Consider the following 13,917-nt stretch of genomic DNA (forward strand, 5'->3'; position numbering starts at 1 on the left):
TTAAAAGTTGAAATAATATTGTTGAACCTGTGGGAGTTATAAAACTGATGAATGTTGATCATATTTAGATAGCCCAATTAAAAAAAAAAAAAAAATCTTGCCCCACGAAAGTCCTCAACTATCTTATTGAAATTTTCCCTTTTTCCCCGAATGCTTTATTGTATTTTCTGTCAATGTCTCTAACTACTATAATTATTTAATAAAAAAAAAACCAAAAGCTCTCAACGTATTAAAAAATTTAAAAATCCCCCTTTTTTTATCAAATCAAATTTTTTTTCCCCCCCCTTTTTCCCAAAATGCGTTTAACATATTAGAAGTTGCCCCAAAATGAGTTATTTTAAGTCCCAAAAATTTGGGGTTAAAAGTTTTTTTTATCGCTTACCCGTTTAATTTAAAGGGGCTTTTTGGGGGGTTTAGTCATGAATTTTTTTTGGCCAATATTTTATGGGGAAAATAAAAAAAAGGGGAAAAGCCCTAATAACCTTACTTAAGACTTATTAAAAAAAACAAAAAGGATTTTTTTTCCATTTATAAAACATTTTTAAAAAATATAAAGATTAATTTTTTGGGGCTTGGGGGACCCCAAATTTTTTGGGGTTTTTTTTTTTAAGGAAGAAAATCTAATTTTCAAATCTAAGGCTTAATTTTAGGATAGTTGTCAATCTTCTTCTTTTTTTTAAAAAAAGTTTTTTCCCTCTCCCCTTTTAAATTTGTTGAAAAAATTTTAAAACCCCAAAATTCTTTCCTTCCTCCTAATTTTTAAAAACAATTTCATTGACAATAATTCTCCACCAATTTTAACATTTACATATACGTTTTTGTTATTAATATTCATATACCCCCTTTTTGGGGGGTATATAATAAATCCCCTTTTTTTTGGAATTATCTAAAAAAAATGGAGGCATGGTCATACAGGATAGATTATTATAGTCTTCTAATGGTCCCAATTGATGAAGATGGAGGCATGTCCCGGTTTTATTTCATTCGACCCCTTGTTTAAAAACAAAGATACGTACCCCCCGACGTGGAATTTTAATTATTTTTATAGTCAAATATTTTATACATATTTTAAAGGGAAGCCCTTTTTGGGTTTAAATTTATAAATGCTTTTTAAAAGCTAAAATAATTTTTTAAGCCTTTTGTAGTATTTGAGCAAACAAAAAAAAAAGGGTTTTAAGCACTTTTTTTAAGCTAAAATAAATCAAAAATCATAAGTTAAATTTTTACCCTTTAAACGACTCTAAGTGTTATTCTATCATATATGTAAATGTTTATTGTTTTTGATTATATTTATTATTTGATATATTTCATTGCCAAATAACTTTTTACTAACTTGACTCATTTTTTGTTCATTTTTTCCCCTTTTTTTAATAGAAAAATATGATTTTCTTATTTTTACACTTTATTTATTTGTACATTGTCATTCTATTTCTTGGAATTCTATTACTATTTAAATTTGGTTTAAAAATAACAATAATAATTTTGAGTGTTTTTTATTTGTGTTATATTTTAAATTGAATCAAAGTGTAATTACATTAAATAATATCCTGTTTATACATTATTTTTTCCCAATATGACATCTTACTGAGTTTTTTACCATTTGATATATGCAAAGTTTTTTTTATTATTTTATTATAAAATTTTATTGATTTATAATAATTGTTAGTTTCGTATGGGTTTTAATAAGCAATTACCAAAATTTCCTATTTGGGGAAAATTTTTAATTTTTATTTTCTTGCTTGAAATTCTTTCATTCTTTTTAAATTTTTTTTAAATAAATATATTTTAAATATTAATATGTTGCCATTTGACTCTATCTATTATAATTTCATTTACGCGATTTTATTTAGAGTATGAGATTTATCAATTTTCAAAGTAAGATAAATTGCTTGTTTGACCAAGCTTATTTTTCTCAAAAATTGCTTATTTTTAAAAAGTGATGTGTTTAAGCCTGGCTTTGGGAAGAATAAGTATTTTTGGAGAGTAGCGAGAAACGATTTGGAGAAGCCAAAAAAGTAGTTTTAAAACCACTTTTTAAAAGTACTTTTAGAAAAATGCACTTAGAAATACTTTTTAAAAGTTTGATCAAACACTAATTGTGCTCAAAAGTATTTTTTAAATTAATGAGCCAAACATAAACTATTTCTCACAAAAAGTACACTTTTCAAATGTGCTTTTTCAAAAAAGGACATTTCAAAAATAAGCAAATTTTAGAAGCTTTGCAATATTACATACTTGTGCTTGTCCTATCTTTGTGTTTTAATTAACAAATGACCAAAATTTTAGAAAATATCGTTTTATGTTAAGATATACATCAGAAATATAAAACATCAAAGTTACCACTACATATGTTCTGAATGCTAAAGTCCACGGTTCCTTGCTTCGCTTTACCTTTTTTATAGACGCATCAGTGAAATTGAAATTGAGACATGTAAAATCCAAGTAATTAGTGGTTTGTGCAGTTATATTTTTGAATTTGAATGGCATTATCTAGATACTTTAATATTATTATTATCTAATTGTTTTGCTTATTTTACTGTTACATTTTGAATTGAGACAGGTACTATCTATATCTTCATGACTTCATTGTTAGATTTTTGAGTTGGAATAGTATGTTCACCTAGCCTAATAAATTTACTAATAGATCTAGATTTGGTTAAAAGCAAATAAGTCTGCTAATGCTACAACAGTTTTTATGTCCTGTACTTCACAAACACGGTTACTAATTATTAATTATTAATTAGTTTTTTTTCCTTCTCATGTATTAATTATTATTACTGTAATTAGGTAATAAGTCATATGTGGTCTTTTCTAATTATGCCACATGGATGAATTAGTTGTTAGTTAATAGGAGTAGTTAATAAGTTACATGTGGCTTTTTCTGACAACACCACTTGGCTTAATGTGGTGCTTTTTTCCTTGGCTTTTAATAATATAATATAGATATAGATTTATACATATTTATTTTCAAGTGTATGAATTTTGTATGGAATCTGATTTGTATCAATTACAGATTTATTATACATATTTTCTCATAATTTATACACACTTTAATCAGATTTTATACAATTTGTATGTATTTTATCATAATCAAAATATACATATAACTTTTATACATATTTCGTACATAAAAATTATAACGAATTTATACAATTATACATAGGGGTGTTCATGGTTTGGTTTGGGTCGGTTATTGATTAAAACCATAGCAAACCAATTTAGTCGATTTTTAAATATACAAAACCATAACTTAGAACGAATAAAATAATAACCACGGTTTGGTTATTGTCGGTTTGGTTCGATTTTCGGTTTATTTAGCGACCATGAGACTTATCGGTAAAACATTAAAAAGTTGAAAAGACGTATGCTTTTTTTTGTTCAAACGATAAACTTTTATTTATAGTTTAAGGTGGAGCATACGTAAATAAGCATTTATTTATTAGTGATAGTGTAGTACCAATTACCCAGAAGTTGCTAAAATATTACATATAGGGCTAAAAACTTAGTAGTTGTTGCACCATTTTTGTCATCTTAATACGCGTATCGCCTTAAACAAAGTAGAGCATAAGAGCTTTTTTTAGTTGTTGTTAAAAACATACATATTAATTAAACATAAAGACTACCTAAAATTAAAATGAAAATATATGAAATAAAAAAAAAACTTTTTTGTGTAATGATTCCAAACTTTGGGCGGTACTTGCATTTCATCAATTCTCATTTTTATTAAAAAAACTTTGTGTAATAGATCCAAACTTAGGATGTTTTTCTATCATTATTCCTACGGTTAGGGTCTCGACTACAAAAAGTTGTTCTTTTATGCTTTTTGGGGAGGATGCACGGAAGAGTATTAGAGAGCGTTACGTTTTGAGTTGCGACGTATCTTGATGTTCTTTAAATATGTACATGTAGAAACCTCAAATCTACAATATGCTGTCATTTTCATATGAAAAATATTAGAAGTTTAGGACCCTTTTTGACAAGAAAAAAAGAAAAGTATAAATTCGAAAAAAAAAAAGAAACAACCTAAAATCAAATGGTATTAGCAATGAAAGGATAAAAATTTAAGTTAAAGACGTTAGACTACAACGTGAACTTCGTTAGTAGGTTTACCTTAACATTTAAAGAGTTAAAAGCTTACAAACACAGTGAGGGATATTCTTAAAAACATGGGCGCTTAAACAATTATGTGAAATAAGTAGACCAAAAATCAAATTAATGATTAAAAGGTATAAAATATTTATAATTATTTATGAAAAACTAATATTATACATATAAATAATTATAAAATTTATGTATATAATTTATCGGTTTGGTTTGGTTATTTATTCGATTATTTTTTAATATATAAGCTAAAGCTAAATATTATCTGTTTTTAAAATTTAAAACCAAATCAAACCAAACCAACCAAATGTCGGTTTTTTTATTCGGTTTGGTTAAATTTTCGATTTGGTTTAAACCAAAACCGTGAACAACCCTAATTATACATATTGCATACAAAATTTATACATATTTGTTTTCTTGTGATTGAACTTTGTATGAATCTGACATGTATCACTTACAAAAATATAGCGAACTTTATATGGAATCTAATTCATACCGAGAAACTGATTGTGTATGAATTTTGAATGAGAGAAGAACCGATTAGAATGGACTTTTCGAGCAACAGTGGGAGAAAATTAGCAAATAATATCTCTTTATTTTGAACGGAGAGGAGTGGATAAAACAAGAGAGAAAAAGTTGAAGAAAATCAGGGAACAATATCTCTTAATTTTGAATGGAGAGGAGTGGATAAAACAAGAGAGAAAAAGTTGGAGAAAATCAGGGAACAATATCTCTTAATTTTGAATGGGAAAGAAAAGTGGATAAAATAAGGGAAGTTTACTTACTTTATTTACTGTGATTTATTTGTTTCTTTTTAATTTACCCGATTCGTATAGATTTTGTAAGAAATCTATTGATATATTTTGTAAACTGAAGAGTATCGTCGTGTTCTGTAAATATACCCTCTTACTATGTACATATACGTTTTTTACCCTAAATAAAAAGCACGTATTTAATTAAAATTTAATTAAATGTCATATAATTGCGTCGTTAATGAGGGATAATTTTAAGCTTGAAAATAATATTAGGAGCAAATTGACCCAATTGGTGAAGGCGGGCATTTTAGAGTCACTTCTAATACGTTAAGGGCATTTTTGACCCAATAGGTGAAAGGAAGGGCAAATTTGATCCAATAGGTGAAAGGAAAGTATTTTTGAACCATTTCTAATACGTTGATAGAAAAAGAAAGCTAAATGATAAGATCATAATACTAAAGTTTCTTTGAGATCATCCACAGCTATGTTATTGTTGCTGAGAAATACCCTCAAGCTTGAATCGAACATATGTAAGAAAAAATTATAGATAGATTAACTATCTAAAAATAAAACTAACAGACTAAACAATACATCTCTAAAGTGATTGAATATGATGTAAACTACTTCCCACACAAAACCCAAGTTCTTTTAACCCCTCTGACATTTTCTACTTTAAAGTAAGTAGATCTAGCAAAATAAATGAGTAATCTTCAGAGACTACTATTTTGTTACCAGTAAAAGGTAATTTCTTATTTAAAAAAGCCCGTTAGGCAGTACCAAGATAGTAGTGCAGCATTAGAATTAGGAAAATAACTTCCTCCAAAGCACCTACACCTACCATTTCCTTCCAACTATACTGTTTACATAATGCAAAGGGAAATTAATAAACAACCAAGTCTTCTTCTGATTTTGCGATGAGGGTTTTCCTTGCACAATCACCAGTGAATCCCACACAAGTTCAAGAACATACATCACATTTGTCGCCCAAACTTGAAATGCTATAAATGATTCACTATCTCCACATTTTCCTTACAAGAATAGCACCAGCTGCAAAGATCAAATCCCCTTTGCAATTTTCCGCATCAAACGTGTTTTAATGTATTTCAATCCACCCAAAGCAATCAACTTTGCTAGGAGCCTTGATCTTCTAAATAACTCTCAAGGCCACACATCATCATTTCTAGACAATTTCTTTAGCAACATATCATAACAGGAGCGTGCAGAGCAAATTCCATCCATCTTTCCCATCCAGAAAATTGAATTATCTTCACGAACTATCCACCACAATACCTTTTGCAGCATTTAATCATAGAAATTCCTTCTGAACTGGAAGTTCCAGCTACTACCATCCGAGTGTTCAACAATGGAGCAATTCTTGTTCACTACAAGGCTGTATAAATCAGAGAAAGATTCTGCTAACATGCACTCCCCATTCCACTTCGTCTTCCCAGAATTTGATAACACTGACATCTCCAATTTTCAACCTATTCATCACCATAAATTCATCACATCTGCTATTTATAAATTTTCAAAATGTGGTACCAAGTGGAGATACAATCTAGGTAGTGCAACCATAGACACGTCATCCATATTTAAATTTACCATCATTCTAGAGTTCCTTCTGTCATCTCCAAAGTCATTTAAATAAAAGGCTTTTATTATTATGAGCTTGTAAATTTCTAAAACCAAGACCACCATTCTTCTTGCTTTGAATCACATCCTCCCATTTAATCAAATGCATTTTCTTGCCTTCTTGACTCCCTTGCCATATCAAACTATGTCTGATTTTATTTAGTTGCTTTTCTACCTTCACCGGCACTAGAATCAAAGACATCAGATACGTCGGTATACCATCAGCACACTGATAACCAGCATAACTCTACCACCAAAGGAATATATTGTATCTTCCATGTACTCTGCTTCCCCTCACATTTTTAGACAACCCCCTTCCATAAATTAAAATCATTATATTTCGAAACAAGAGGTAGGCCCAAGTAAGTTGTTGGCAGTATTACAATCTTGCAACCCAAAATGTCAGCCAGTTCTTGACTTTGTGGTCAACATTAATAGAAAAGCATTGTTTTTTTGCAAGTTGATATGGAGCCCTGAGACAACCTCAAAACCAATTAAAATGCCCTTCAGACGTGCTATTTGATGCTTATCTGCATCACACAAAATTAAAGTGTCCTCTTATATAAGATATGAGAAACAACTAATCAATTTCTTTCCTATCAGAGAATTTAACTTCCTTAATCCAATTCAGATTCACTGCCTTGGAAGCATTCTGCTCAGTGCCTCCATAACCATAATAAGCAGGTATGGTAATAGCGAGTCACCCTCTCTTAAACCTTTTTGCGGGAAAACCAGCTGATGTTCCATTTATTAACATGGAAAATCTCACCTTGGAGACTATATAATTGTATAACAAGTGAAGTGATATTAGGAACTCTTACATCAATATCACATCGGCATGGCAATCCCATAACTCATTCGGAAAGTTGCTAGCACATGCTCAGATGTCAATTCCTACATAATCAACACCAGAAAATGAAGGGAATTAGGAATAAGTGCAACAGAGCGGGTTAAGGGTGTAAAATGCAAGAAATGGGTGCTAACAAAGAGCACAATATGCAGTAACTACTGTTTGCGACTTGCATATAAAAGCAGCAGTAATTGTGAAAACATTCAGACCGGACAGGTCCAAAAGAGGGAATCCATTAGAAGCTTATAGGCATGCAAATAGCAAAGTATGTGGACACTTAAAAAGAAATGACAACTACTTGCAACTGCAAGGCCTTTGAAGGAGAGCGTATTCGCTTTTTTGCAGACGTACGTCCGTTAAAGTACTGCGTCCGTTAAAGTACTGCAAGAGGTGGTTGTTCTTTTCTATGAATTAAAAGGACATTACCAGATTTGGCATCGTTATGTGCAAAAGGAGGATCAAAGCCATCCAAATGCTTGAGTCCTACACAAAGCTGCACAACAATTTTTTTAAAGTGCATTTTTAGGTAGTTACATGCCCTCTATATATTCTATTAAAAGCCATAAAAATGCTCATTTGCAAGAAAGTTTTGGGTATTTAAAACACACCAAAGACTATGCTTTGCATTATAATAAATATTCCGCCGTAATTGAGGGATATAGTGATGCAAATTGGATCACCGGATCATCTGAAGTTAAATCCACAAGTGGATATGTGTTTACCATTGGAAATGGAGCAGTGTCTTGGAAATCATCCAAATAGACGTGCATCTCCTGGTCTACGATAGAATCTAAATATATAGCTTTAGACAAGGCTGGTGAAGAAGCTGAATGGCTCTGGATCTTTTTTTGGAAGATGTTCCATTCTGCCCTAAACCTTTGTCACCTATATGCACACATTGTGATAGTCAAACAACAACAGGTATGGCAGGAAGCGTTATGTATAACGTAAAAATCTCCTCACATAGGACGGAGACACGATACCATTAGATAACTACTCTCTAGTGGAGTTATCACTATTGACTACATAAAGTCAAGAGATAACATGTCGGATCCAGTCACAAAAGGCCTAACTAGAGAGGCAGTTGAAAGATCGAAGGGAATGGGTTTAAGGCTTAGGACAAGTCATCATGGCGGTAACTCTACCTAGCAGACTGGAGACCCTAAGAGCTAGGTTCAAAGAGATCAAACAAAGTTATGAATGATGGTTCGACATTGTCAAATAACTCAATCCATTCTCATGATGGAGACAATGTTTAGGAACAAGGATAAAACATTAAGGGTTTTTAACGAGTTAATAAAGCTTAAGTATTTTAATGGTTTATAAGTTTGGAAGGTATGACCAAATAGTGTATCTACGTGATGACACGTTTTACGAATCACCTATGTGAGTATGAAGTATAAGCCGCTTCAAAGAGAATGATAGAAAAAGCCCATTCTCTATACACTCATGAAACCAGGCGGTGTTCATGGCTGAAACGAACACAACCGTGAGAACCATAGACAGTTGAGGGTTAATTGTATGACTTATGTTATCTAGGTATACAACAAAGTTCGACGGTTCAAGGATATCACATCTACCGATTGATCGAGTATATCCGATATAAGTTCACTATAGAAAGTTCAAAGGGAAACCTACTTATCCAGATGCAATTAATCCTTACTTGTATATCACACATTTGTCCGTGCATTCCTTAACTTATAGCCATTCCCTATTCATGTGGGGGGATTGTTGGGTTTTTAAGTGTTGGTGAATGGGAAATGGAGAGAAAATGAAAATTTTGAATTGTTCCTTTATTGCTTTTTGGATGAAGCATTTCTACCACATTGGTAGTGGAAAGGAAAGTTTTTGTGCTTATATAGAGAAACACATCTTCTAGCTCATAAAGAGTTAAGAAGAGGACCTCCCCTCGCGCCGTCATCATCGTCGCTTGGCTCGGCTTCGGCTTCGGATTTATGATCTGATTGATTGATAATCTTTTTGGACCAAATTTATTTAATGTTTAATTTTTTAATCATTAATAAGTTTCCAAAATCTGACCGTTTTTCCTTTTAATTTTCGCGTAATTATTTAAATATTTAATTTTTTGCGAAATTAATTAATCCTCCATTTCTGAAAGGTTGCAACTTTTGAGTTGCACCTTTTCACTAAACCTAATCAATGGCTATATAAATTTCGCCAGTCCTCAGTTTTTTCCTTATGAAATTTCTGATCTTCTCTCTTATTTCTTGCATTAAAATTTCTCGTGTGATATATTGCCTTCGAGTGGTTCGCTGTTCACCGGCATTTTAGGTACCGATACTTTGTGAGTAAAATCATTCTATCCTGGGAGGATATATTCCACAATCTCGGGTACTTAAGGGGAATAATTTCCTTAAGGGCACACTGTGCATTCAGTGGGCTCGATTTCATTCCTATCTTGTTCTTTTTTTTTTCGCTTTATTATTTTCTTTCTGTTTTTTCTGTTTTCCGTTTTAGGAAATTTTTCCTAACTTAATGTTTCAAAGTATTTTTGCAATACAGATTAATAACAAGGTATTCATCAACCCAATTACCATAATTGGAAGCTAAAGTAAATAAAATTTAATTGTCTATATATATTATAAAAAAAAGATGATGGATTAATACAGTAGGAAGCTAGATCTAAAACGTAACCCAAGAATAAGCGTACCTTGACATGAGCAAAATTAGAAAATAAGATACAATTGTCAAATAAGGAAAATGCAGAATTTGACTAATAAAAATACAATAAATTAAAATAAAACAAACATCGTGCCACTTCGAGGCAAAGCAAGCGGCTCACCACTAAAGCCGAATCCTCGAGTTGGAACTCAATCACGGATACAACTAGAATTAGGATTCAAACTTGCACAAAATATGCCATAAGTGTAGTATGCGTAAAAAAATCGACATGTATGCAGTAAGTGTCATATACCGCGCTCTCAATAAGGCAATAACGAGTGTTACTAAAATACACGTTATCATTTCACATGTACAAAATAATTTGAGAGATAATAGAGAAAAGAGCAAGAGTCACAAACACATGCACTTAATCAACATATAATATCACTTAAGAATCGACACGTTTAATACATATAGCTAATCGAAAGCATGTAATAATCAGGGAAAAACAATATAGGTTGAATCTTTATCAATAAATTACTTTTCAACTCAGTTGGCTAGCTCTTTCATAATCAGTGTGCACCTTCCAGGGAAGGTACCAAGTCAGTGACTCGTGATGAACGGATCCATACTCACATACGCACTTAGATTATACCAATGATCTCTCAGGCTCAATAGTCCCCACATATAACTTTCACATACAGACTCAATAGTTTCCACATCTAATATCAATTTAGACTCACATAGTCTCCATCACCGTGTCAAAATCAGACTCACACGGTCTCAAATCTTTATTAGTTTGCCAATTTACATCAACACACCTTAGCTCAATCCTCGAGGCATCATAATATACAATAAACCCCCTCGATTTTGCCAATAGTGTCAAAACCGGTGATGTGATAATATAGTCTTGTGCTTTTAAAAGTTCGTCTCGCACTCATTCGACCACACTGCTAAAAAAATCAATAGAGACAAGATCAATAAAAAGTCATTTAGATGCTTAAAGCAATTCCTATGATTACTCCCTAGTATTCTTGAGAACAATTTAAGAATCATATAACGGAATACCCATTTCATCCCAATTATTCTGCTTATAATTTTTGTGTTAATTTAAATAAGTTTTGAGTTGGGTTATAAATGAGTCGATTTTTTTTTAATTGAGTCGGAATTTTATGTGGACCAATAACTAAAAGCCGTATATTTAACTAAAATTTAATTAAATATCATATAATTATGCCGTTAATAGAAGGACGACTCTAAGCGTTGAAAATAACATTACGACAAATTTGATTCAATAGATGGAAGAAGTGCATTTTTGAACCATTTGTCCAATTTCAGGATACTTTAAGGGAAAATAACACCATATGTCTATTTGGAGAAAATATTTACCCGAAATGGCTTATATTTCTAAGATTATCTGAATTGACCGTTTTATACATTATTATACACCTTTATACAAGATTTATACATTGTCTACAATAAGTGTATAATATTGTATATCGTGCGTATAAACACTCTTGCAATAAATAAATAAATTTGGCATTAATGCTTGATTTTACTCCATCCAGATAAAAAATAATGTCCACTTAGACTTTTGTTTTGGTAAAAAAGAGTGTCCACTTATCAAATCGAAATAAATTAACGTTATTTTTTCAATTTTGCCCCTATTAAGTGTTATGTGATAAAATTTCAATGCCTATTTAATTAATGACAGTTTAATCGAATTACCTATTTTTGTCTAGAAGTTAGTAATTTATTAAGGGGTGTGCAAATGGCTAAGTGAACACTCTTTTTGATCCGGAGGGAGCATATTATTAAAATTATCCCTTTTAACCCTTTTTTTTTTGCGTTTCTTTATTTTTTTGTGTGGATACATGAAGTTCGAGTTCGAACCCGCCTAAAATAAAAAATAATTTCGCAAGGGGTGTGTATGCTTTAATTTTATGCCGCATCCGCCCCTCAATTTTTCCTAAGACATAGTTTAGTTATGCTTTAATATTTTTTATGGCATAACAAAATTATGCCCCATAAGGCAAGAACTTTCCTTAAGGCATAGACTTTGCCTTATAAGGCAAAGTTTAAGTTATGCCTTAAGGAAAAGTTCCGTAGCTTATACTTTTTAACCCTTTTAGTTAAGGCATAACTAAAAGTTTACATTGAAAAGTAAAAAAAAAAAATATATATATATATATATATATAAGCAAGTCATAAGTTAAACATAACTAAAACTTATGCCAAAATTTAATGCAAACTTTTAGTTATGCAAAATCTTACGCCTTAAGGCCATGTTTTATGGGACACACTTTTAGTTAAGGCATTAAAAAGTTTACAAAAGTTAAAAATATATATATATATATTTTTTTTTTTCCGGGGACTTTTAGTTATGTTTAACTAAAAGTTTGCCGGTGGGGGCATACTTTTACCCAAACTTTTATGCCGGACCGAATCCCAAGGAATTATCAAAGTTATGCCCTTTCAATTTTTTATTTTTTATTTTTTGCGAATTTTTTTTAAAATTTTGACGAGAATTCGAACCCGAAACCGAAGAGCAAAATTTAAAGATTTCAAATATAAGGGGCAAAATTTAAAGACCAAAAAATTAAATTGCCCTAACCCTTTTCCGTTTCATTTTTTTGTGTGGATTTGCCTTCTTTTGGGGGTGGGCTTTAATTTTTGCCCCTCAAATTGGTGGTCTTTAATATTTGCCCTTCGCTACCACCCCCGAGTTCGAACCCGGAAAAAAAAATAAAAAAAAATTCGCAGACATGAGACCCCAACTTATGCCTTAATGCAAACTTTTATCCAAAATCGGGCCTTAAGGCCAAGTTTTCCTTTTTATTTTTTTAGCCTTAATGAGGAAAAAACCCAACTTATGCCCTGCGAATCCCAACTTATGCCCGAAATCGCCTTTCAAATTTTTTATTTTTGATTCGGAATTTGAACCCGAAACCAAAGCGCTTCTCCTTAAAGACCATTGATTTGCCGGGTGGTACATTAATCTTGCAAATTGCCATTTCGTTTTTTATTCGCCCAATGGAAAGCTTTACCTCGACGCGAAAGAAATTATTCGTAAATTCTCTTCATGGGCGGTCTTTAATTTTTGTCATACGCAAAGGCAGAATAGATTTGTAAAATTCTGCCTGAAAATTTGCTGCGAAAGATCATCAATTTGAAGGACAAAACCTAAAGATCACCAATTTGAAGGACAAAAATTAAAGACCACCCCAAATGACGGCATTCCGCGCAAAAAAACAGGAAATATTCCCCTCTTTCTATGGGCCGGCCCAGCATCATCACAACAAAATCACACACATACTACTCTCATCAAATTTACAGGTAGAAAAATAAAGCAGTTTCAAGATTTGGGACAAAATTTATAGTACTGAATACATACATACGTGGATTCCCATACGAACGACAAGAAACAAGTGTTCCCTTTGCGTTTTTGATCTGCCAGGTAATACTAATACCCTCTTTCTCTTTCCTTCTTTTTTTTTCCTTTCCTTTTTTTTTTTTTTTCCGTTCTTCATGGTTACTTACTATATATTATCTATATTTTCCTTTGAGCTTTTTTGGGTTTTCTGTTATGGTTTACTTGTGATCTTGTTTAAATTTGTTTATAGTTTGTATTGTTCCTTAATGGGTCTGCGTTTTTCTTTCTATTAGCGTCAAAATTTTATCTTGCCTTATTGTGAAAAATAAAAAAAACTACTTGTAGCTGAATGGAGCAGTATTAATATTCTAGATTCATATAGCTAATTTAACTAGTTTGAGATTGAAACAGCAATTGATATAGCTGTAATTGTGTTTCATCTGAAGTTGTGTGTGTGTGGGCGGGGGGGGGGGGGGGGGGGGGCGGGGGGGGGGTAATTATGGAAGGATTTTCCAGTAAAAATGATACCTTTTTGATTCCCAAGTTTGCAAATATGGGTAAAATGTTTTTTTTTTGTGCGTGTG

The 13,917-nt window shown here is 31.7% G+C and overlaps 1 long non-coding RNA gene across 1 annotated transcript; it reads right to left on the reverse strand.

Moving 5' to 3' along the window:
- Positions 1-5,579: 5,579 nt before the first annotated feature.
- On the reverse strand, positions 5,580-7,837 carry LOC132033839 (uncharacterized). The gene is made up of 2 exons (XR_009408885.1): positions 7,310-7,837; positions 5,580-7,018 (listed from the first exon to the last, which is right to left on the reverse strand). It is a non-coding gene; the product is annotated as an uncharacterized LOC132033839 (long non-coding RNA).
- Between the last annotated feature and the right edge of the window lie 6,080 nt (positions 7,838-13,917).

Source organism: Lycium ferocissimum, chromosome 10 (assembly GCF_029784015.1).
Source record: "Lycium ferocissimum isolate CSIRO_LF1 chromosome 10, AGI_CSIRO_Lferr_CH_V1, whole genome shotgun sequence".
Lineage (NCBI taxonomy): Eukaryota > Viridiplantae > Streptophyta > Magnoliopsida > Solanales > Solanaceae > Lycium > Lycium ferocissimum.